Source organism: Idiotropiscis lumnitzeri, unplaced genomic scaffold (assembly GCF_059441095.1).
Source record: "Idiotropiscis lumnitzeri isolate Australia: NSW breed Sydney's pygmy pipehorse unplaced genomic scaffold, RoL_Ilum_1.0 HiC_scaffold_77, whole genome shotgun sequence".
NCBI classification, from domain to species: Eukaryota; Metazoa; Chordata; class Actinopteri; order Syngnathiformes; family Syngnathidae; genus Idiotropiscis; species Idiotropiscis lumnitzeri.
In genome coordinates this window covers 593,954-620,718 of record NW_028283615.1, presented here as the reverse complement: position 1 = coordinate 620,718, position 26,765 = coordinate 593,954, and positions in this window count along the sequence as shown.

Genomic DNA, 26,765 nt, shown 5'->3' with positions numbered 1-26,765 from the left:
ACGGCAACAACACCATCGTCAAGTTTGCTGACGACACGACAGTGGTCGGTCTGATCTCGGAAGGTGACGAGACAGCCTACAGAGAGGAGGTAGGGAGACTGACAACTTGGTGCAAGGACAACAGACTGCACCTTAACTCTGCTAAAACAAAGGAGATTGTCGTCGACTTCAGGAGGAACAAGACGCTGCCGCCCCCCCTCTGCATCGAAGGCGTGTGTGTGGAGAGGGTCCACACGTTCAAGTTCCTGGGAGTACAGATCTCTGATGACCTTTCTTGGAGTCACAACACCACAGCAGTGGTAAAGAAGGTCCGCCAACGTCTGCACTTCCTGAGAGTCCTCAGGAAATTCAACCTGGACAGGAAGCTGCTGCTGGCCTTCTACCACTCGTCCATCGAGAGCCTGCTGACGTACTGTGTCTCCACCTGGTACAGCGGCTGCACTGAGGCGGACAGAGTGAGGCTCCAGAGGACAGTCAAAACAGCGCAAAGGATTATTGGCTGCCCTCTCCCCTCGCTGTCGGACATCTACACCGCCCGGTGCCTCAGAAGGGCTCTCAACATCGTCAAAGACAATACCCACCCAAACTCACACCTGTTCGACCTGTTGCCCTCTGGCAGGCGCTACAGATGCATCAAATCAAGGACCAATAGACTGAGAAACAGTTTCTTCCGAGAGCCATCTCCATACTGAACTCTCACACACACACGAGACCACCCTAACCTTGCAAAACAGCATTGTGATGTGTTTCTATATGCCCTATTCAGTACTGAATTCCATTGCACTGTCTTATTTATTTATCTAATTTATATATTGTCTGTATTATTGTTGTATTGCACTGGAGAGGGGAGCCCTCTAATCTCGTTGCACACTTGAGTACAATGACAATAAAGGGATTTCTATTTCTATTCTATTCTTTTTTTAACTTTTCTCGAGGGCCATGGCGAGCCATTTCAAAAAAGCTGCACAACTAACGTATAAAATATTGATAAATTTGCTCTGCCTGATGTGTGTGTAAAGTTTCACGAGTTGTCGTTCATATTTAGAACCTCATAATCAGCGTTGTTTTATTGCCGAACAGTGCAATGCCACTCCCACAACTTTTCACGAAAAAGGATGAATTTCGTATTGTGACATCCTCATGGCCGAAACAGTCATCCGAGCATATATGAGGGCGACCTTGTTGAGTTGCACGGAGAAAAACATCCAAGAAAATAACTTGTATTAGCTTTTACCAGTTGGTGGTGCTACTACTACGATGAAAAATAAGTTGGTAGATGTCTTCAGGGCTGAAGTATCCTCAAATGTGTACAACTTTGAGAAGATAGGATCATCTGAGTCATGTTGCCGGAGCTTTTGTTGCCACAAAGTACAATCGGATTTTTCAGCACCGTAATAGCCACGCCTTTTGCCAAAACGTCACAAAATTCGGCACAGAGTAAGATCATTGTCTTGAGTCTTTTCTGACTAATTTTCAGTCGGATTCGTCAAAAGGGCACCGTGCAGTACGTGAAAATTAAAATAAAAACAAATTTTTTATTCCACTTGGCGGCGCTGTGTGTATAACAAAATAATAACATTAAGATGTCTTCAGGTCGGGACATTTTATTTACAGGTGAAGGTTTGGATTTTTAGGAGCATGTGCAGGGGAGTTATTAAGCATTCATTTATTTGTATTAGGTTCATTTTGTCTTCTTATTATTGATATTTGACAGATTCATTAAAAGCAGACAATTATGTTTTAGGTTAATTTTTTACCTGACATGTTTCGGCGAGTCTTTCGCCTTCTTCAGAGTGTCGCATGATGGTGTCTTGAGACCCGTCTTTATCAGCTGATGTTCCATGAGGGTGTGAATTACCTGTCAAAAAAATGAAAAATCATAGCAGTAAAAGAACAAGCACAACATGAACATTACAAATCAGCAATCACTGACCACTGCAAAAGGGAAAACCACATCATGGACCGGGAGAAGGGCAGGGTCATCCGCACCGAAGAGAACAAACAACAGCGCTGGATCAGAGAGGCCATTGAGATCTGCAAGCGAGGCATAAAAACCATGAACAGAGACAAGGGAGCCTTCATCCTCTCTACCACCTGGAGCAGCATCTTGGCGGAGCGAACGGACAGCGGGGGGCGTGACTTGCCTTCATTCTTGTGACAGGTAAGTCACGCCCTCATGGAACATCAGCTGATAAAGACGGGTCACAAGACACCATCATGTGACACTCTGAAGAAGGCGAAAGACTTTCGTATTGTGACATCCTCAAGGCCTAAACACTCATCCGAGCAAATATAAGGTAGATTTTGTTAACCTGCCCGGAGAAAAACATAAACGAAAATAATTTGTATTTGTTTTAACCAGTTGGTGGCGCTACCACTGCGATCAAAAATAAGTTGGCAGCCGTCTTCAGGGCCTGAATATCCTCAAATGTGAAAAATTTCGAGAAGGTGGATCATCTGAATCATTTTGCAGGAACTTTTGTTGCCACGGAGAATAATCAGACTCTGCGGCACCGCAATAGCCACGCCCTTCGAAGGGAAGTCACAAAAATAGGGATAGAGTAAGATCAATGTCTTGAGTCTTTTCTAGCCAATTTTCAATCGGATTCGTTAAAAGGGCACCGTGCAGTACGTCAAAATGTAAAAAATGATATTGATTGGCGCAAGGTGTATAACAGAATATAAACATATAGATGTCTTCAGGTACTGACTCTTTATGTATATGTGAAGTTTTGGATTTTTAGCAGCATGTGCAGGAGAGTTATTAAGCATTTTGTCCATTGCGGCGAAGGAAATCTTAAGTGAAAACTTTGAAGCCCCGCCCCCGTCATATAGTATTTCGGAAACAAAAGATTTTAGCCCCAGTGTTTGTCCCAGGTCTTAAGATGCTACAGACAGAATTTTAAGGCAATCAGATGAAGCCTTTAGGATCAGGGTGCAAAAGAATGACCCCTGTAAACATGCAAAAAAGGGCAAAAGTCGGACTTTCAAAAATTCATAACTCACTTCCTGTTCATATTAGACGTTAAAATATCAAATTTCTCGCCATGCCCGATGAGACTGCCAAGTTTGGTGAGTTTTTGTGCATGTTTCGGGGGTCAAAAATGCAATCGTACAATCGGAAAAATAATAATAATAATAATTTCTACAAAAACAACAGGGACTTCGCAGCGGTCGCTGCTCAGGCCCTAATAATAATAATAATAATAATAATAAAAGTAATAATATTTTCTACAAAAACAATAGGGACCTCGCAGCCGTCGTAGCTCGGGCCCTAATAACAATTTCTAGAAAAACAATAGGGACCTCGCAGCGGTCACTGCTCGGGCCCTAATAATAATAATAATAATAAAAATTTCCACAAAAACAATGGGGACCTCGTAGCGGTCGCTGCTCGGGCCCTAATAATAATTTCTACATAAACAATAGGGACCTCGCCGCGGTCGCGGCTCGGGCCCCAATAATAATTTCTACACAAAGTCCATTGTGGTGACCCGCCCCCTTTTAATAAATTCAAAATGGCCGACTTCCTGTAAAACCTAGCTCATTGCTCCAAGAGACTTTTTTGTAGGTCTTGGTCTTATACATACAGTGAACCCTCGCTACTTCGCGGTTCACCTTTCGCGGGTTCAGTGCTTCGCGGGTATAAAAAATATTCGGGGGCATTGTAGTTTCGCCGAGCGGCACGACGGGGCGCTGGAGCGGTTAGACGGCCGGCGTGCGCCGAAGAAGAGCGTGGGCGAAGAGAAGAGTGGACGAAGAAGAGCACGTTCCCCCGGACACGATCGGTGGCGACGTTTCGCGCGGTTCGGACCGTACCAGAGCTCCGGCCGGCGTGCGTGGCAGTTAAGCCGTAGAGGAGCACCTTCCCCGGGCACGGGCGGTGCCAAGCGGCCCCTAAGTTTAACCGAATGGAAGCTCCGGAGGAGGAGGGCATGCTCGCGTCACAGTAAGCCGAAGAGGAGCACCTTCCCCGGGCACGGGCGGTTCCAAGCGGCCCCTAAGTTTAACCGAATGGAAGCTCCGGAGGAGGAGGGCATGCTCGCGACACAGTAAGCCGAAGAGGAGCACCTTCCCCGGGCACGGGCGGTGCCAAGCGGCCCCTAAGTTTAACCGAATGGAAGCTCCGGGGGAGGAGGGTGGGCGTGTGTCACAGTTAAGCCGAATTGGAGCACCTCTTCCGCCCGGGCACGAGCGGAGCGCGAAGCTGTCAGTTATGAATGAATAAATGAATAAATAAATAAATAAATAAAGAATGGCACCTTTCATTTCACAGGGCACACCAGACGGCGTACCAGCAGGTAAAAGTCTGAGTAATTAAATAAATACAAAAAGAATGGCTTGGGAATAAAAAAATAATACGTTTTAATAATAATTTGTTTTTTTTGTTATAACATGAATTTCACTCTCTCTCTCCCCGTATATATATATATATATATATATATATTTATATATTTATTATATATATTGTATTTTTTTTTAAGCATTTTTGAAGGTGCGCCGCTACTTCGCGGATTTTCAGTTTTCGCGGGTGGTCTCGGTCCCCATTAACCGCGATAACCGAGGGTTCACTGTACTCCATAAAATTTACAAAAAGCGAGGTGAAACACTCAACCAGGGCTGCTCTGCATGTTGTGCTGGGCCACCTGGAACAACAGCGGAGCTATGCAAGGATGCTCTTTGTGGACTTCAGCTCGGCATTCAACACGATCATCCCAGACATCCTCGTCGCCAAACTGGACACTCTCGGCCTCCCTGCCCTCACACGCATCTGGATTAAGGACTTTCTGACCAACAGACCCCAGACTGTGTTGCTCGGCCCCTACACGTCCTCCACCCTCATGCTGAGCACCGGTTCCCCCCAAGGATGCGTGCTGAGCCCTCTCCTGTACGCCCTCTACACCTACGACTGCAGCCCGGCCCACGGCAACAACACCATCGTCAAGTTTGCTGACGACACGACAGTGGTCGGTCTGATCTCGGAAGGTGACGAGACAGCCTATAGAGAGGAGGTAGGGAGACTGACAACTTGGTGCAAGGACAACAGACTGCACCTTAACTCTGCTAAAACAAAGGAGATTGTCGTCGACTTCAGGAGGAACAAGACGCTGCCGCCCCCCCTCTGCATCGAAGGCGTGTGTGTGGAGAGGGTCCACACGTTCAAGTTCCTGGGAGTACAGATCTCCGATGACCTTTCTTGGAGTCACAACACCACAGCAGTGGTAAAGAAGGTCCGCCAACGTCTGCACTTCCTGAGAGTCCTCAGGAAATTCAACCTGGACAGGAAGCTGCTGCTGGCCTTCTACCACTCGTCCATCGAGAGCCTGCTGACGTACTGTGTCTCCACCTGGTACAGCGGCTGCACTGAGGCGGACAGAGTGAGGCTCCAGAGGACAGTCAAAACAGCGCAAAGGATTATTGGCTGCCCTCTCCCCTCGCTGTCGGACATCTACACCGCCCGGTGCCTCAGAAGGGCTCTCAACATCGTCAAAGACAATACCCACCCAAACTCACACCTGTTCGACCTGTTGCCCTCTGGCAGGCGCTACAGATGCATCAAATCAAGGACCAATAGACTGAGAAACAGTTTCTTTCCGAGAGCCATCTCCATACTGAACTCTCACACACACACGAGACCACCCTAACCTTGCAAAACAGCATTGTGATGTGTTTCTATATGCCCTATTCAGTACTGAATTCCATTGCACTGTCGTATTTATTTATCTAATTTATATATTGTCTGTATTATTGTTGTATTGCACTGGAGAGGGGAGCCCTCTAATCTCGTTGCACACTTGAGTACAATGACAATAAAGGGATTTCTATTTCTATTCTATTCTTTTTTTAACTTTTCTCGAGGGCCATGGCGAGCCATTTCAAAAAAGCTGCACAACTAACGTATAAAATATTGATAAATTTGCTCTGCCTGATGTGTGTGTAAAGTTTCACGAGTTGTCGTTCATATTTAGAACCTCATAATCAGCGTTGTTTTATTGCCGAACAGTGCAATGCCACTCCCACAACTTTTCACGAAAAAGGATGAATTTCGTATTGTGACATCCTCATGGCCGAAACAGTCATCCGAGCATATATGAGGGCGACCTTGTTGAGTTGCACGGAGAAAAACATCCAAGAAAATAACTTGTATTAGCTTTTACCAGTTGGTGGCGCTACTACTACGATGAAAAATAAGTTGGTAGATGTCTTCAGGGCTGAAGTATCCTCAAATGTGTACAACTTCGAGAAGATAGGATCATCTGAGTCATGTTGCCGGAGCTTTTATTGCCACAAAGTACAATCGGATTTTTCAGCACCGTAATAGCCACGCCTTTTGCCAAAACGTCACAAAATTCGGCACAGAGTAAGATCATTGTCTTGAGTCTTTTCTGACTAATTTTCAGTCGGATTCGTCAAAAGGGCACCGTGCAGTACGTGAAAATTAAAATAAAAACAAATTTTTGATTCCACTTGGCGGCGCTGTGTGTATAACAAAATAATAACATTAAGATGTCTTCAGGTCGGGACGTTTTATTTACAGGTGAAGGTTTGGATTTTTAGGAGCATGTGCAGGGGCGTTATTAAGCATTCATTTATTTGTATTAGGTTCATTTTGTCTTCTTATTATTGATATTTGACTGATTCATTAAAAGCAGACAATTATGTTTTAGGTTAATTTTTTACCTGACATGTTTCGGCGAGTCTTTCGCCTTCTTCAGAGTGTCGCATGATGGTGTCTTGAGACCCGTCTTTATCAGCTGATGTTCCATGAGGGTGTGACTTACCTGTCAAAAAAATGAAAAATCAGAGCAGTAAAAGAACAAGCACAACATGAACATTACAAATCAGCAATCACTGACCACTGCAAAAGGGAAAACCACATCATGGACCGGGAGAAGGGCAGGGTCATCCGCACCGAAGAGAACAAACAACAGCGCTGGATCAGAGAGGCCATTGAGATCTGCAAGCGAGGCATAAAAACCATGAACAGAGACAAGGGAGCCTTCATCCTCTCTACCACCTGGAGCAGCATCTTGGCGGAGTGAACGGACAGCGGGGGGCGTGACTTGCCTTCATTCTTGTGACAGGTAAGTCACGCCCTCATGGAACATCAGCTGATAAAGACGGGCCACAAGACACCATCATGTGACACTCTGAAGAAGGCGAAAGACTTTCGTATTGTGACATCCTCAAGGCCTAAACACTCATCCGATCAAAAATAAGTTGGCAGCCGTCTTCAGGGCCTGAATATCCTCAAATGTGAAAAATTTCGAGAAGATGGATCATCTGAATCATTTTGCAGGAACTTTTGTTGCCACGGAGAATAATCAGACTCTGCGGCACCGTAATAGCCACGCCCTTCGAAGGAAAGTCACAAAAATAGGGATAGAGTAAGATCAATGTCTTGAGTCTTTTCTAGCCAATTTTCAATCGGATTCGTTAAAAGGGCACCGTGCAGGACGTCAAAATGTAAAAAATGATATTGATTGGCGCAAGGTGTATAACAGAATATAAACATATAGATGTCTTCAGGTACCGACTCTTGATGTACATGTGAAGTTTTGGATTTTTAGCAGCATGTGCAAGAGAGTTATTAAGCATTTTGTCCATTGCGGCGAAGGAAATCTTAAGTGAAAACTTCGAAGCCCCGCCCCCGTCATATAGTATTTCGGAAACAAAAAATTTTAGCCCCAGTGTTTGTCCCAGGTCTTAAGATGCTACAGACAGAATTTTAAGGCAATCAGATGAAGCCTTTAGGATCAGGGTGCAAAAGAATGACCCCTGTAAACATGCAAAAAAGGGCAAAAGTCGGACTTTCAAAAATTCATAACTCACTTCCTGTTCATATTAGACGTTAAAATATCAAATTTTTCGCCATGCCCGATGAGACTGCCAAGTTTGGTGAATTTTTGTGCATGTTTCGGGGGTCAAAAATGCAATCGAACAATCGGAAAAATAATAATAATAATAATTTCTACAAAAACAACAGGGACTTCGCAGCGGTCGCTGCTCAGGCCCTAATAATAATAATAATAATAAAAGTATTAATATTTTCTACAAAAACAATAGGGACCTCGCAGCCGTCGCAGCTCGGGCCCTAATAACAATTTCTAGAAAAACAATAGGGACCTCGCAGCGGTCACTGCTCGGGCCCGAATAATAATAATAATAATAATTTCCACAAAAACAATGGGGACCTCGTAGCGGTCGCTGCTCGGGCCCTAATAATAATTTCTACATAAACAATAGGGACCTCGCCGCGGTCGCTGCTCGGGCCCCAATAATAATTTCTACACAAAGTCCATTGTGGTGACCCGCCCCTTTTAAGTAAATTCAAAATGGCCGACTTCCTGTAAAACCTAGCTCATTGCTCCAAGAGACTTTTTTGTAGGTCTTGGTCTTATACATACAGTGAACCCTCGCTACTTCGCGGTTCACCTTTCGCGGGTTCAGTGCTTCGCGGGTATAAAAAATATTCGGGGGCATTGTAGTTTCGCCGAGCGGCACGACGGGCGCTGGAGCGGTTAGACGGCCGGCGTGCGCCGAAGAAGAGCGTGGGCGAAGAGGAGAGTGGACGAAGAAGAGCACGTTCCCCCGGACACGATCGGTGGCGACGTTTCGCGCGGTTCGGACCGTACCAGAGCTCCGGCCGGCGTGCGTGGCAGTTAAGCCGTAGAGGAGCACCTTCCCCGGGCACGGGCGGTGCCAAGCGGCCCCTAAGTTTAACCGAATGGAAGCTCCGGAGGAGGAGGGCATGCTCGCGTCACAGTAAGCCGAAGAGGAGCACCTTCCCCGGGCACGGGCGGTTCCAAGCGGCCCCTAAGTTTAACCAAATGGAAGCTCCGGAGGAGGAGGGCATGCTCGCGTTACAGTAAGCCGAAGAGGAGCACCTTCGCCGGGCACGGGCGGTTCCAAGCGGCCCCTAAGTTTAACCGAATGGAAGCTCCGGAGGAGGCGGGCATGCTCGCGTCACAGTAAGCCGAAGAGGAGCACCTTCCCCGGGCACGGGCGGTGCCAAGCGGCCCCTAAGTTTAACCGAATGGAAGCTCCGGGGGAGGAGGGTGGGCGTGTGTCACAGTTAAGCCGAATTGGAGCACCTCTTCCGCCCGGGCACGAGCGGAGCGCGAAGCTGTCAGTTATGAATGAATAAATGAATAAATAAATAAATAAATAAAGAATGGCACATTTCATTTCACAGGGCACACCAGACGGCGTACCAGCAGGTAAAAGTCTGAGTAATTAAATAAATACAAAAAGAATGGCTGGGGAATAAAAAAATAATACGTTTTAATAATAATTTGTTTTTTTTGTTATAACATGAATTTCACTCTCTCTCTCCCCGTATATATATATATATATATATATATATATATATATATATATATATATTTATATATTTATTATATATATTGTATTTTTTTTTTAAGCATTTTTGAAGGTGCGCCGCTACTTCGCGGATTTTCAGTTTTCGCGGGTGGTCTCGGTCCCCATTAACCGCGATAACCGAGGGTTCACTGGACTCCATAAAATTTACAAAAAGCGAGGTGAAACACTCAACCAGGGCTGCTCTGCATGTTGTGCTGGGCCACCTGGAACAACAGCGGAGCTATGCAGGGATGCTCTTTGTGGACTACAGCTCGGCATTCAACACGATCATCCCAGACATCCTCGTCGCCAAACTGGACACTCTCGGCCTCCCTGCCCTCACACGCATCTGGATTAAGGACTTTCTGACCAACAGACCCCAGACTGTGTTGCTCGGCCCCTACACGTCCTCCACCCTCATGCTGAGCACCGGTTCCCCCCAAGGATGCGTGCTGAGCCCTCTCCTGTACGCCCTCTACACCTACGACTGCAGCCCGTCCCACGGCAACAACACCATCGTCAAGTTTGCTGACGACACGACAGTGGTCGGTCTGATCTCGGAAGGTGACGAGACAGCCTACAGAGAGGAGGTAGGGAGACTGACAACTTGGTGCAAGGACAACAGACTGCACCTTAACTCTGCTAAAACAAAGGAGATTGTCGTCGACTTCAGGAGGAACAAGACGCTGCCGCCCCCCCTCTGCATCGAAGGCGTGTGTGTGGAGAGGGTCCACACGTTCAAGTTCCTGGGAGTACAGATCTCTGATGACCTTTCTTGGAGTCACAACACCACAGCAGTGGTAAAGAAGGTCCGCCAACGTCTGCACTTCCTGAGAGTCCTCAGGAAATTCAACCTGGACAGGAAGCTGCTGCTGGCCTTCTACCACTCGTCCATCGAGAGCCTGCTGACGTACTGTGTCTCCACCTGGTACAGCGGCTGCACTGAGGCGGACAGAGTGAGGCTCCAGAGGACAGTCAAAACAGCGCAAAGGATTATTGGCTGCCCTCTCCCCTCGCTGTCGGACATCTACACCGCCCGGTGCCTCAGAAGGGCTCTCAACATCGTCAAAGACAATACCCACCCAAACTCACACCTGTTCGACCTGTTGCCCTCTGGCAGGCGCTACAGATGCATCAAATCAAGGACCAATAGACTGAGAAACAGTTTCTTTCCGAGAGCCATCTCCATACTGAACTCTCACACACACACGAGACCACCCTAACCTTGCAAAACAGCATTGTGATGTGTTTCTATATGCCCTATTCAGTACTGAATTCCATTGCACTGTCTTATTTATTTATCTAATTTATATATTGTCTGTATTATTGTTGTATTGCACTGGAGAGGGGAGCCCTCTAATCTCGTTGCACACTTGAGTACAATGACAATAAAGGGATTTCTATTTCTATTCTATTCTTTTTTTAACTTTTCTCGAGGGCCATGGCGAGCCATTTCAAAAAAGCTGCACAACTAACGTATAAAATATTGATAAATTTGCTCTGCCTGATGTGTGTGTAAAGTTTCACGAGTTGTCGTTCATATTTAGAACCTCATAATCAGCGTTGTTTTATTGCCGAACAGTGCAATGCCACTCCCACAACTTTTCACGAAAAAGGATGAATTTCGTATTGTGACATCCTCATGGCCGAAACAGTCATCCGAGCATATATGAGGGCGACCTTGTTGAGTTGCACGGAGAAAAACATCCAAGAAAATAACTTGTATTAGCTTTTACCAGTTGGTGGCGCTACTACTACGATGAAAAATAAGTTGGTAGATGTCTTCAGGGCTGAAGTATCCTCAAATGTGTACAACTTCGAGAAGATAGGATCATCTGAGTCATGTTGCCGGAGCTTTTGTTGCCACAAAGTACAATCGGATTTTTCAGCACCGTAATAGCCACGCCTTTTGCCAAAACGTCACAAAATTCGGCACAGAGTAAGATCATTGTCTTGAGTCTTTTCTGACTAATTTTCAGTCGGATTCGTCAAAAGGGCACCGTGCAGTACGTGAAAATTAAAATAAAAACAAATTTTTGATTCCACTTGGCGGCGCTGTGTGTATAACAAAATAATAACATTAAGATGTCTTCAGGTCGGGACGTTTTATTTACAGGTGAAGGTTTGGATTTTTAGGAGCATGTGCAGGGGCGTTATTAAGCATTCATTTATTTGTATTAGGTTCATTTTGTCTTCTTATTATTGATATTTGACTGATTCATTAAAAGCAGACAATTATGTTTTAGGTTAATTTTTTACCTGACATGTTTCGGCGAGTCTTTCGCCTTCTTCAGAGTGTCGCATGATGGTGTCTTGAGACCCGTCTTTATCAGCTGATGTTCCATGAGGGTGTGACTTACCTGTCAAAAAAATGAAAAATCAGAGCAGTAAAAGAACAAGCACAACATGAACATTACAAATCAGCAATCACTGACCACTGCAAAAGGGAAAACCACATCATGGACCGGGAGAAGGGCAAAGTCATCCGCACCGAAGAGAACAAACAACAGCGCTGGATCAGAGAGGCCATTAAGATCTGCAAGCGAGGCATAAAAACCATGAACAGAGACAAGGGAGCCTTCATCCTCTCTACCACCTGGAGCAGCATCTTGGCGGAGTGAACGGACAGCGGGGGGCGTGACTTGCCTTCATTCTTGTGACAGGTAAGTCACGCCCTCATGGAACATCATCTGATAAAGACGGGCCACAAGGCACCATCATGTGACACTCTGAAGAAGGCGAAAGACTTTCGTATTGTGACATCCTCAAGGCCTAAACACTCATCCGATCAAAAATAAGTTGGCAGCCGTCTTCAGGGCCTGAATATCCTCAAATGTGAAAAATTTCGAGAAGATGGATCATCTGAATCATTTTGCAGGAACTTTTGTTGCCACGGAGAATAATCAGACTCTGCGGCACCGTAATAGCCACGCCCTTCGAAGGAAAGTCACAAAAATAGGGAAAGAGTAAGATCAATGTCTTGAGTCTTTTCTAGCCAATTTTCAATCGGATTCGTTAAAAGGGCACCGTGCAGGACGTCAAAATGTAAAAAATGATATTGATTGGCGCAAGGTGTATAACAGAATATAAACATATAGATGTCTTCAGGTACCGACTCTTGATGTACATGTGAAGTTTTGGATTTTTAGCAGCATGTGCAAGAGAGTTATTAAGCATTTTGTCCATTGCGGCGAAGGAAATCTTAAGTGAAAACTTCGAAGCCCCGCCCCCGTCATATAGTATTTCGGAAACAAAAAATTTTAGCCCCAGTGTTTGTCCCAGGTCTTAAGATGCTACAGACAGAATTTTAAGGCAATCAGATGAAGCCTTTAGGATCAGGGTGCAAAAGAATGACCCCTGTAAACATGCAAAAAAGGGCAAAAGTCGGACTTTCAAAAATTCATAACTCACTTCCTTTTCATATTAGACGTTAAAATATCAAATTTTTCGCCATGCCCGATGAGACTGCCAAGTTTGGTGAATTTTTGTGCATGTTTCGGGGGTCAAAAATGCAATCGAACAATCGGAAAAATAATAATAATAATAATTTCTACAAAAACAACAGGGACTTCGCAGCGGTCGCTGCTCAGGCCCTAATAATAATAATAATAATAATAATAAAAGTATTAATATTTTCTACAAAAACAATAGGGACCTCGCAGCCGTCGCAGCTCGGGCCCTAATAACAATTTTTAGAAAAACAATAGGGACCTCGCAGCGGTCACTGCTCGGGCCCTAATAATAATAATAATAATAATAATTTCCACAAAAACAATGGGGACCTCGTAGCGGTCGCTGCTCGGGCCCTAATAATAATTTCTACATAAACATTAGGGACCTCGCCGCGGTCGCTGCTCGGGCCCCAATAATAATTTCTACACAAAGTCCATTGTGGTGACCCGCCCCTTTTAAGTAAATTCAAAATGGCCGACTTCCTGTAAAACCTAGCTCATTGCTCCAAGAGACTTTTTTTGTAGGTCTTGGTCTTATACATACAGTGAACCCTCGCTACTTCGCGGTTCACCTTTCGCGGGTTCAGTGCTTCGCGGGTATAAAAAATATTTGGGGGCATTGTAGTTTCGCCGAGCGGCACGACGGGCGCTGGAGCGGTTAGACGGCCGGCGTGCGCCGAAGAAGAGCGTGGGCGAAGAGGAGAGTGGACGAAGAAGAGCACGTTCTCCCGGACACGATCGGTGGCGACGTTTCGCGCGGTTCGGACCGTACCAGAGCTCCGGCCGGCGTGCGTGGCAGTTAAGCCGTAGAGGAGCACCTTCCCCGGGCACGGGCGGTGCCAAGCGGCCCCTAAGTTTAACCGAATGGAAGCTCCGGAGGAGGAGGGCATGCTCGCGTCACAGTAAGCCGAAGAGGAGCACCTTCCCCGGGCACGGGCGGTTCCAAGCGGCCCCTAAGTTTAACCAAATGGAAGCTCCGGAGGAGGAGGGCATGCTCGCGTCACAGTAAGCCGAAGAGGAGCACCTTCGCCGGGCACGGGCGGTTCCAAGCGGCCCCTAAGTTTAACCGAATGGAAGCTCCGGAGGAGGCGGGCATGCTCGCGTCACAGTAAGCCGAAGAGGAGCACCTTCCCCGGGCACGGGCGGTGCCAAGCGGCCCCTAAGTTTAACCGAATGGAAGCTCCGGGGGAGGAGGGCGGGCGTGTGTCACAGTTAAGCCGAATTGGAACACCTCTTCCGCCCGGGCACGAACGGAGCGCGAAGCTGTCAGTTATGAATGAATAAATGAATAAATAAATAAATAAATAAAGAATGCCACCTTTCATTTCACAGGGCACACCGGACGGCGTACCAGCAGGTAATAGTCGGAGTAATTAAATAAATACAAAAAGAATGGCTGGGGAATAAAAAAATAATACGTTTTAATAATAATTTGTTTTTTTTGTTATAACATGAATTTCACTCTCTCTCTCTCTCTGTATATATATATATATATATATCTATATATATATCTATATATATATATATTTATTATATATATTGTATTTTTTTTTAAGCATTTTTGAAGGTGCGCCGCTACTTCGCGGATTTTCAGTTTCCGCGGGTGGTCTCGGTCCCCATTAACCGCGACAACCGAGGGTTCACTGTACTCCATAAAATTTACAAAAAGCGAGGTGAAACACTCAACCAGGGCTGCTTTTTTGAACATTTCTCGAGGGCCATGGCGAGCCATTTAAAAAAAGCTGCACAACTAACGTATAAAATATTGATAAATTTGCTCTGCCTGATGTGTGTGTCAAGTTTCACGAGTTGTCCTTCATATTTAGAACCTCATAATCAGCGTTGTTTTATTGCCGGACAGTGCAATGCCACTCCCACAACTTTTCACGAAAAAGGATGAATTTCGTATTGTGACATCCTCATGGACGAAACAGTCCTCCGAGCATATATGAGGGCGACCTTGTTGAGTTGCACGGAGAAAAACATCCAAGAAAATAACTTGTATTAGCTTTTACCAGTTGGTGGCGCTACTACTACGATGAAAAATAAGTTGGTAGATGGCTTCAGGGTTGAAGTATCCTCAAATGTGTACAACTTCGAGAAGATAGGATCATCTCAGTCATGTTGCCGGAGCTTTTGTTGCCACAAAGTACAATCGGACTTTTCAGCACCGTAATAGCCACGCCTTTTGCCAAAACGTCACAAAACTCGGCAGAGAGTAAGATCATTGTCTTGAGTCTTTTCTGACTAATTTTCAGTCGGATTCGTCAAAAGGGCACCGTGCAGTACGTGAAAATTAAAATAAAAACAAATTTTTTATTCCACTTGGCGGCGCTGTGTGTATAACAAAATAATAACATTAAGATGTCTTCAGGTCGGGACATTTTATTTACAGGTGAAGGTTTGGATTTTTAGGAGCATGTGCAGGGGAGTTATTAAGCATTCATTTATTTGTATTAGGTTCATTTTGTCTTCTTATTATTGATATTTGACAGATTCATTAAAAGCAGACAATTATGTTTTAGGTAAATTTTTTACCTGACATGTTTCGGCGAGTCTTTCACCTTCTTCAGAGTGTCGCATGATGGTGTCTTGAGACCCGTCTTTATCAGCTGATGTTCCATGAGGGTGTGAATTACCTGTCAAAAAAATGAAAAATCATAGCAGTAAAAGAACAAGCACAACATGAACATTACAAATCAGCAATCACTGACCACTGCAAAAGGGAAAACCACATCATGGACCGGGAGAAGGGCAGGGTCATCCGCACCGAAGAGAACAAACAACAGCGCTGGATCAGAGAGGCCATTGAGATCTGCAAGCGAGGCATAAAAACCATGAACAGAGACAAGGGAGCCTTCATCCTCTCTACCACCTGGAGCAGCATCTTGGCGGAGTGAACGGACAGCGGGGGGCGTGACTTGCCTTCATTCTTGTGACAGGTAAGTCACGCCCTCATGGAACATCAGCTGATAAAGACGGGTCACAAGACACCATCATGTGACACTCTGAAGAAGGCGAAAGACTTTCGTATTGTGACATCCTCAAGGCCTAAACACTCATCCGAGCAAATATAAGGTAGATTTTGTTAACCTGCCCGGAGAAAAACATCAACGAAAATAATTTGTATTTGTTTTAACCAGTTGGTGGCGCTACCACTGCGATCAAAAATAAGTTGGCAGCCGTCTTCAGGGCCTGAATATCCTCAAATGTGAAAAATTTCGAGAAGATGGATCATCTGAATCATTTTGCAGGAACTTTTGTTGCCACGGAGAATAATCAGACTGTGCGGCACCGCAATAGCCACGCCCTTCGAAGGAAAGTCACAAAAATAGGGATAGAGTAAGATCAATGTCTTGAGTCTTTTCTAGCCAATTTTCAATCGGATTCGTTAAAAGGGCACCGTGCAGTACGTCAAAATGTAAAAAATGATATTGATTGGCGCAAGGTGTATAACAGAATATAAACATATAGATGTCTTCAGGTACCGACTCTTTATGTATATGTGAAGTTTTGGATTTTTAGCAGCATGTGCAGGAGAGTTATTAAGCATTTTGTCCATTGCGGCGAAGGAAATCTTAAGTGAAAACTTTGAAGCCCCGCCCCCGTCATATAGTATTTCGGAAACAAAAGATTTTAGCCCCAGTGTTTGTCCCAGGTCTTAAGATGCTACAGACAGAATTTTAAGGCAATCAGATGAAGCCTTTAGGATCAGGGTGCAAAAGAATGACCCCTGTAAACATGCAAAAAAGGGCAAAAGTCGGACTTTCAAAAATTCATAACTCACTTCCTGTTCATATTAGACGTTAAAATATCAAATTTCTCGCCATGCCCGATGAGACTGCCAAGTTTGGTGAGTTTTTGTGCATGTTTCGGGGGTCAAAAATGCAATCGTACAATCGGAAAAATAATAATAATAATAATTTCTACAAAAACAACAGGGACTTCGCAGCGGTCGCTGCTCAGGCCCTAATAATAATAATAATAATAATAATAAAAGTAATAATATTTTCTACAAAAACAATAGGGACCTCGCAGCCGTCGTAGCTCGGGCCCTAATAACAATTTCTAGAAAAACAATAGGGACCTCGCAGCGGTCACTGCTCGGGCCCTAATAATAATAATAATAATAAAAATTTCCACAAAAACAATGGGGACCTCGTAGCGGTCGCTGCTCGGGCCCTAATAATAATTTCTACATAAACAATAGGGACCTCGCCGCGGTCGCTGCTCGGGCCCCAATAATAATTTCTACACAAAGTCCATTGTGGTGACCCGCCCCCTTTTAATAAATTCAAAATGGCCGACTTCCTGTAAAACCGAGCTCATTGCTCCAAGAGACTTTTTTGTAGGTCTTGGTCTTATACATACAGTGAACCCTCGCTACTTCGCGGTTCACCTTTCGCGGGTTCAGTGCTTCGCGGGTATAAAAAATATTCGGGGGCATTGTAGTTTCGCCGAGCGGCACGACGGGGCGCTGGAGCGGTTAGACGGCCGGCGTGCGCCGAAGAAGAGCGTGGGCGAAGAGAAGAGTGGACGAAGAAGAGCACGTTCCCCCGGACACGATCGGTGGCGACGTTTCGCGCGGTTCGGACCGTACCAGAGCTCCGGCCGGCGTGCGTGGCAGTTAAGCCGTAGAGGAGCACCTTCCCCGGGCGCGGGCGGTGCCAAGCGGCCCCTAAGTTTAACCGAATGGAAGCTCCGGAGGAGGAGGGCATGCTCGCGTCACAGTAAGCCGAAGAGGAGCACCTTCCCCGGGCACGGGCGGTTCCAAGCGGCCCCTAAGTTTAACCGACTGGAAGCTCCGGAGGAGGAGGGCATGCTCGCGACACAGTAAGCCGAAGAGGAGCACCTTTCCCGGGCACGGGCGGTGCCAAGCGGCCCCTAAGTTTAACCGAATGGAAGCTCCGGGGGAGGAGGGTGGGCGTGTGTCACAGTTAAGCCGAATTGGAGCACCTCTTCCACCCGGGCACGAGCGGAGCGCGAAGCTGTCAGTTATGAATGAATAAATGAATAAATAAATAAATAAATAAAAGAATGGCACCTTTCATTTCACAGGGCACACCAGACGGCGTACCAGCAGGTAAAAGTCTGAGTAATTAAATAAATACAAAAAGAATGGCTGGGGAATAAAAAAATAATACGTTTTAATAATAATTTGTTTTTTTTGTTATAACATGAATTTCACTCTCTCTCTCCCCGTATATATATATATATATATATATATATATATATATATATATATATATATATATATATATATATATATATATATATATATATATTATATATTTATTATATATATTGTATTTTTTTTTAAGCATTTTTGAAGGTGCGCCGCTACTTCGCGGATTTTCAGTTTTCGCGGGTGGTCTCGGTCCCCATTAACCGCGATAACCGAGGGTTCACTGTACTCCATAAAATTTACAAAAAGCGAGGTGAAACACTCAACCAGGGCTGCTCTGCATGTTGTGCTGGGCCACCTGGAACAACAGCGGAGCTATGCAAGGATGCTCTTGGTGGACTACAGCTCGGCATTCAACACGATCATCCCAGACATCCTCGTCGCCAAACTGGACACTCTCGGCCTCCCTGCCCTCACACGCATCTGGATTAAGGACTTTCTGACCAACAGACCCCAGACTGTGTTGCTCGGCCCCTACACGTCCTCCACCCTCATGCTGAGCACCGGTTCCCCCCAAGGATGCGTGCTGAGCCCTCTCCTGTACGCCCTCTACACCTACGACTGCAGCCCGGCCCACGGCAACAACACCATCGTCAAGTTTGCTGACGACACGACAGTGGTCGGTCTGATCTCGGAAGGTGACGAGACAGCCTACAGAGAGGAGGTAGGGAGACTGACAACTTGGTGCAAGGACAACAGACTGCACCTTAACTCTGCTAAAACAAAGGAGATTGTCGTCGACTTCAGGAGGAACAAGACGCTGCCGCCCCCCCTCTGCATCGAAGGCGTGTGTGTGGAGAGGGTCCACACGTTCAAGTTCCTGGGAGTACAGATCTCCGATGACCTTTCTTGGAGTCACAACACCACAGCAGTGGTAAAGAAGGTCCGCCAACGTCTGCACTTCCTGAGAGTCCTCAGGAAATTCAACCTGGACAGGAAGCTGCTGCTGGCCTTCTACCACTCGTCCATCGAGAGCCTGCTGACGTACTGTGTCTCCACCTGGTACAGCGGCTGCACTGAGGCGGACAGAGTGAGGCTCCAGAGGACAGTCAAAACAGCGCAAAGGATTATTGGCTGCCCTCTCCCCTCGCTGTCGGACATCTACACCGCCCGGTGCCTCAGAAGGGCTCTCAACATCGTCAAAGACAATACCCACCCAAACTCACACCTGTTCGACCTGTTGCCCTCTGGCAGGCGCTACAGATGCATCAAATCAAGGACCAATAGACTGAGAAACAGTTTCTTTCCGAGAGCCATCTCCATACTGAACTCTCACACACACACGAGACCACCCTAACCTTGCAAAACAGCATTGTGATGTGTTTCTATATGCCCTATTCAGTACTGAATTCCATTGCACTGTCTTATTTATTTATCTAATTTATATATTGTCTGTATTATTGTTGTATTGCACTGGAGAGGGGAGCCCTCTAATCTCGTTGCACACTTGAGTACAATGACAATAAAGGGATTTCTATTTCTATTCTATTCTTTTTTTAACTTTTCTCGAGGGCCATGGCGAGCCATTTCAAAAAAGCTGCACAACTAACGTATAAAATATTGATAAATTTGCTCTGCCTGATGTGTGTGTAAAGTTTCACGAGTTGTCGTTCATATTTAGAACCTCATAATCAGCGTTTTATTGCCGAACAGTGCAATGCCACTCCCACAACTTTTCACGAAAAAGGATGAATTTCGTATTGTGACATCCTCATGGCCGAAACAGTCATCCGAGCATATATGAGGGCGACCTTGTTGAGTTGCACGGAGAAAAACATCCAAGAAAATAACTTGTATTAGCTTTTACCAGTTGGTGGCGCTACTACTACGATGAAAAATAAGTTGGTAGATGTCTTCAGGGCTGAAGTATCCTCAAATGTGTACAACTTCGAGAAGATGGGATCATCTGAGTCATGTTGCCGGAGCTTTTGTTGCCACAAAGTACAATCGGATTTTTCAGCACCGTAATAGCCACGCCTTTTGCCAAAACGTCACAAAATTCGGCACAGAGTAAGATCATTGTCTTGAGTCTTTTCTGACTAATTTTCAGTCGGATTCGTCAAAAGGGCACCGTGCAGTACGTGAAAATTAAAATAAAAACAAATTTTTGATTCCACTTGGCGGCGCTGTGTGTATAACAAAATAATAACATTAAGATGTCTTCAGGTCGGGACGTTTTATTTACAGGTGAAGGTTTGGATTTTTAGGAGCATGTGCAGGGGCGTTATTAAGCATTCATTTATTTGTATTAGGTTCATTTTGTCTTCTTATTATTGATATTTGACTGACTCATTAAAAGCAGACAATTATGTTTTAGGTTAATTTTTTACCTGACATGTTTCGGCGAGTCTTTCGCCTTCTTCAGAGTGTCGCATGATGGTGTCTTGAGACCCGTCTTTATCAGCTGATGTTCCATGAGGGTGTGACTTACCTGTCAAAAAAATGAAAAATCAGAGCAGTAAAAGAACAAGCACAACATGAACATTACAAATCAGCAATCACTGACCACTGCAAAAGGGAAAACCACATCATGGACCGGGAGAAGGGCAGGGTCATCCGCACCGAAGAGAACAAACAACAGCGCTGGATCAGAGAGGCCATTGAGATCTGCAAGCGAGGCATAAAAACCATGAACAGAGACAAGGGAGCCTTCATCCTCTCTACCACCTGGAGCAGCATCTTGGCGGAGTGAACGGACAGCGGGGGGCGTGACTTGCCTTCATTCTTGTGACAGGTAAGTCACGCCCTCATGGAACATCAGCTGATAAAGACGGGCCACAAGACACCATCATGTGACACTCTGAAGAAGGCGAAAGACTTTCGTATTGTGACATCCTCAAGGCCTAAACACTCATCCGATCAAAAATAAGTTGGCAGCCGTCTTCAGGGCCTGAATATCCTCAAATGTGAAAAATTTCGAGAAGATGGATCATCTGAATCATTTTGCAGGAACTTTTGTTGCCACGGAGAATAATCAGACTCTGCGGCACCGTAATAGCCACGCCCTTCGAAGGAAAGTCACAAAAATAGGGAAAGAGTAAGATCAATGTCTTGAGTCTTTTCTAGCCAATTTTCAATCGGATTCGTTAAAAGGGCACCGTGCAGGACGTCAAAATGTAAAAAATGATATTGATTGGCGCAAGGTGTATAACAGAATATAAACATATAGATGTCTTCAGGTACCGACTCTTGATGTACATGTGAAGTTTTGGATTTTTAGCAGCATGTGCAAGAGAGTTATTAAGCATTTTGTCCATTGCGGCGAAGGAAATCTTAAGTGAAAACTTCGAAGCCCCGCCCCCGTCATATAGTATTTCGGAAACAAAAAATTTTAGCCCCAGTGTTTGTCCCAGGTCTTAAGATGCTACAGACAGAATTTTAAGGCAATCAGATGAAGCCTTTAGGATCAGGGTGCAAAAGAATGACCCCTGTAAACATGCAAAAAAGGGCAAAAGTCGGACTTTCAAAAATTCATAACTCACTTCCTGTTCATATTAGACGTTAAAATATCAAATTTTTCGCCATGCCCGATGAGACTGCCAAGTTTGGTGAATTTTTGTGCATGTTTCGGGGGTCAAAAATGCAATCGAACAATCGGAAAAATAATAATAATAATAATTTCTACAAAAACAACAGGGACTTCGCAGCGGTCGCTGCTCAGGCCCTAATAATAATAATAATAATAATAATAAAAGTATTAATATTTTCTACAAAAACAATAGGGACCTCGCAGCCGTCGCAGCTCGGGCCCTAATAACAATTTCTAGAAAAACAATAGGGACCTCGCAGCGGTCACTGCTCGGGCCCTAATAATAATAATAATAATAATTTCCACAAAAACAATGGGGACCTCGTAGCGGTCGCTGCTCGGGCCCTAATAATAATTTCTACATAAACAATAGGGACCTCGCCGCGGTCGCTGCTCGGGCCCCAATAATAATTTCTACACAAAGTCCATTGTGGTGACCCGCCCCTTTTAAGTAAATTCAAAATGGCCGACTTCCTGTAAAACCTAGCTCATTGCTCCAAGAGACTTTTTTTGTAGGTCTTGGTCTTATACATACAGTGAACCCTCGCTACTTCGCGGTTCACCTTTCGCGGGTTCAGTGCTTCGCGGGTATAAAAAATATTCGGGGGCATTGTAGTTTCGCCGAGCGGCACGACGGGCGCTGGAGCGGTTAGACGGCCGGCGTGCGCCGAAGAAGAGCGTGGGCGAAGAGGAGAGTGGACGAAGAAGAGCACGTTCCCCCGGACACGATCGGTGGCGACGTTTCGCGCGGTTCGGACCGTACCAGAGCTCCGGCCGGCGTGCGTGGCAGTTAAGCCGTAGAGGAGCACCTTCCCCGGGCACGGGCGGTGCCAAGCGGCCCCTAAGTTTAACCGAATGGAAGCTCCGGAGGAGGAGGGCATGCTCGCGTCACAGTAAGCCGAAGAGGAGCACCTTCCCCGGGCACGGGCGGTTCCAAGCGGCCCCTAAGTTTAACCAAATGGAAGCTCCGGAGGAGGAGGGCATGCTCGCGTCACAGTAAGCCGAAGAGGAGCACCTTCGCCGGGCACGGGCGGTTCCAAGCGGCCCCTAAGTTTAACCGAATGGAAGCTCCGGAGGAGGCGGGCATGCTCGCGTCACAGTAAGCCGAAGAGGAGCACCTTCCCCGGGCACGGGCGGTGCCAAGCGGCCCCTAAGTTTAACCGAATGGAAGCTCCGGGGGAGGAGGGCGGGCGTGTGTCACAGTTAAGCCGAATTGGAACACCTCTTCCGCCCGGGCACGAACGGAGCGCGAAGCTGTCAGTTATGAATGAATAAATGAATAAATAAATAAATAAATAAAGAATGCCACCTTTCATTTCACAGGGCACACCGGACGGCGTACCAGCAGGTAATAGTCGGAGTAATTAAATAAATACAAAAAGAATGGCTGGGGAATAAAAAAATAATACGTTTTAATAATAATTTGTTTTTTTTGTTATAACATGAATTTCACTCTCTCTCTCTCTGTATATATATATATAAATATCTATATATATTTATTATATATATTGTATTTTTTTTTAAGCATTTTTGAAGGTGCGCCGCTACTTCGCGGATTTTCAGTTTCCGCGGGTGGTCTCGGTCCCCATTAACCGCGACAACCGAGGGTTCACTGTACTCCATAAAATTTACAAAAAGCGAGGTGAAACACTCAACCAGGGCTGCTCTGCATGTTGTGCTGGGCCACCTGGAACAACAGCGGAGCTATGCAAGGATGCTCTTTGTGGACTACAGCTCGGCATTCAACACGATCATCCCAGACATCCTCGTCGCCAAACTGGACACTCTCGGCCTCCCTGCCCTCACACACATCTGGATTAAGGACTTTCTGACCAACAGACCCCAGACTGTGTTGCTCGGCCCCTACACGTCCTCCACCCTCATGGTGAGCACCGGTTCCCCCCAAGGATGCGTGCTGAGCCCTCTCCTGTACGCCCTCTACACCTACGACTGCAGCCCGGCCCACGGCAACAACACCATCGTCAAGTTTGCTGACGACACGACAGTGGTCGGTCTGATCTCGGAAGGTGACGAGACAGCCTACAGAGAGGAGGTAGGGAGACTGACAACTTGGTGCAAGGACAACAGACTGCACCTTAACTCTGCTAAAACAAAGGAGATTGTCGTCGACTTCAGGAGGAACAAGACGGTGCCGCCCCCCCTCTGCATCGAAGGCGTGTGTGTGGAGAGGGTCCACACGTTCAAGTTCCTGGGAGTACAGATCTCCGACGACCTTTCTTGGACTCACAACACCACAGCAGTGGTAAAGAAGGTCCACCAGCGTCTGCACTTCCTGAGAGTCCTCAGGAAATTCAACCTGGACAGGAAGCTGCTGCTAGCCTTCTACCACTCGTCCATTGAGAGCCTGTTGACGTACTGTGTCTCCACCTGGTACAGCGGCTGCACTGAGGCCGACAGAGTGAGGCTCCAGAGGACAGTCAAAACAGCGCAAAGGATTATTGGCTGCCCTCTCCCCTCACTGTCGGACATCTACACCGCCCGGTGCCTCAGAAGGGCTCTCAACATCGTCAAAGACAATACCCACCCAAACTCACACCTGTTCGACCTGTTGCCCTCTGGCAGGCGCTACAGATGCATCAAATCGAGGACCAATAGACTGAGAAACAGTTGCTTTCCGAGAGCCATCTCCATTCTGAACTCTCACACACACACGAGAACACCCTTACCTTGCAGAACAGCATCGTGATGTGTTTTTATATACCCTATTCTGTACTAAATTCCATTGCACTCTCTTATTTATTAATCTAATTTATATATTTGTCTGTCTTATTGTTGTATTGCACTGGATTGGGGAGCCTTCTAATCTCGTTGCACACTTGAGTACAATGACAATAAAGGGATTTCTAATTCTAATTCTAATTCTACTACGCATAGGAATGACTGATTGTAGTCATGGTCTTTACTGATTTATGATATTATTTTCACATGCTAAAGTTATATTACTTAGTTTATAAATGTGTGAACATAGTATTTTCATGACCTACACTCACATTCACATCATACATATTCAGTCTGCACATTACAAACTGATGACAAGCCAGACAGCACTTCATGGACAAATATGACAAAGCACATTCTCCACATAGGACATAGAGATGCAAACATACCAAATTGGGCACTGGATTTAGTTTTAAAATCGCTGCATTGGCTCCCCGTGTGTTTCAGGATTGATTTTAAGGTTCTTCAATTAGTTTTTAAATGCCTTAACGGTCTTGGGCCATCCTCGCGGACCCTGAGGTCCTCTGGCACCGGCCTGTTAATTATTCCTCGGGTGAGGACTGGAACACATGGCGAGGCTGCATTCAGCCATTCTGGTCCTCGTCTATGGAATAGCCTGCCGGAGGACATCAGGTCCGCAGAGACTGTTGATATTTTTAAAAGGAGGCTCAAGACCAGACCTGGGCATTGCACGGCCCGCGGGCCACATCCGGCCCGCCGGGTGGCACTGACTGGCCCGTATGACAGACCTGGGCATTGTATGGCCCGGGCCACATACCTTTGGTTGACTCTGACCGCGAGTGTAAGGTTAATTGGAAATTTCAAAATAAACATACTTTTTAATTTCACCTCATTCATGGGCGAAAGCTGCACTGCTTTTATTCTGAAATTGTTTTTTTTTTTTATTCCCGCACAATGTGCGTCGCACATAATGACGTAATGCGTTTATCAAGACATGCGCGCGATTGAATCACAACAAGACAACGTTCGCCCTCAAAAATGTCCGCTCAGGCTACAAAAAGAAAGGTAGATGCCGAATGTAGAATTTTCAACAAAAATTGGACAGCGAAGTATTTATTTACTGAAGTTAGAGGTAAAGCTGTGTGTTTAGTTTGCGGGGAGCAGATCGCCGTGTTGAAGGACTACAATTTGAGTCGGCACTACCAGACGAAACATGCAGAGAAATGTAAAAACGGCACCAGATAACAATGAACTGGGACACTTTTTCTCAAAATCACAGTTCAGTGACAGTCAATATGTTGTATCTTGCTTAATGTTTGGTGCAAAAAGACAATATTGTGATGTCTTTAAAATGCTCAGAACCTTTACACAACTATCCAACAGTATATGGAACTCAAAATGTGTTTTGAAGTGAATGTGACAGAATATGTTTACTAATATGAGTCACAAATAGTAAAAAATGTTAATATTTTGTCTACCATTGTGTTGAGAAATTTGAATGAATACATTTTTGTAAGGCAACCTCATTTTTTCAGTTTATTTGGTATTTAGTTTCATTGCTTAACTTTAATGCCAGCTTGTCAAAACAGTGCTATTTACTGCTTTTTAAAAAAGAAATACAATTAATATTATACAGAATTGAGTTCAGCCTTTTGGCCCGGCCCTCCACAATATTTTATGTTTCTTATGTGGCCCCATGGAAAAAATAATTGCCCACCCCTGCTCAAGACTCACCTTTTTTGTTTGGCTTTTAAATAATTTATCTTAGTCTTTTAATTCAGGATTGTCATTTTATATATTATCATTGTCTTTAATTTTTTTTAGCTTCTTTGTCTTTTAGTATCATCATTTTTCTTATATATTTTAGCTCCGTCGTTTTATATTATTGTCTTTTAATTTTTAGCTTCTTCTCTGTCTTTTAGTATCATAATTTTTCTTATATATTTTAGCTTCGTCTTTTTATATTATTGTCCTTTAATTTTTAGCTTCTTTTTTGTTTAGCATTATCATTTTCTTTTATATATTTTAGCTCCAGTGTTTCCTCAAGGGGGGCCTCCGCGCTGGGAGGTGTGGCTGGCCTTCTCACAGGGGGCTTCATCCCGGAGGCTCCTTAGGCCCGGCGGACCGGGGCCCTCTGCACTATGTGTAGGGTCTACCCCGGTCAGTCTGGGCTAGGGGTCTGTGTGTTGGCGCAGCTCCCTGTGGGCGTGAGCCGTCATCCCTCTCAGCGCGGATGACCTACCCTGGGTACATTTTCTCATATGGTTTCTCTATGCCTTACCCTGTCTTTCTACTAAGATGGTTTATTAAGTTGTGTGAATGCGAGTGTTCTGTGTGTGTGCGAGTTCAGGCGTGTATGTGGATGTGTCTTGTGTTTATGTTGAGTGGGTGGAATGGGTTTTAGTTTTTCGTTGTAATTTGGATGTTTTTATTGTACAGCACTTTGAGCCGCATTTTATGTATGAAAAGTGCTCTTATAAATAAAATTTGATTGATTGATTGGAGGGTTCAAGGGGACGCCATTGCAAAAACACAT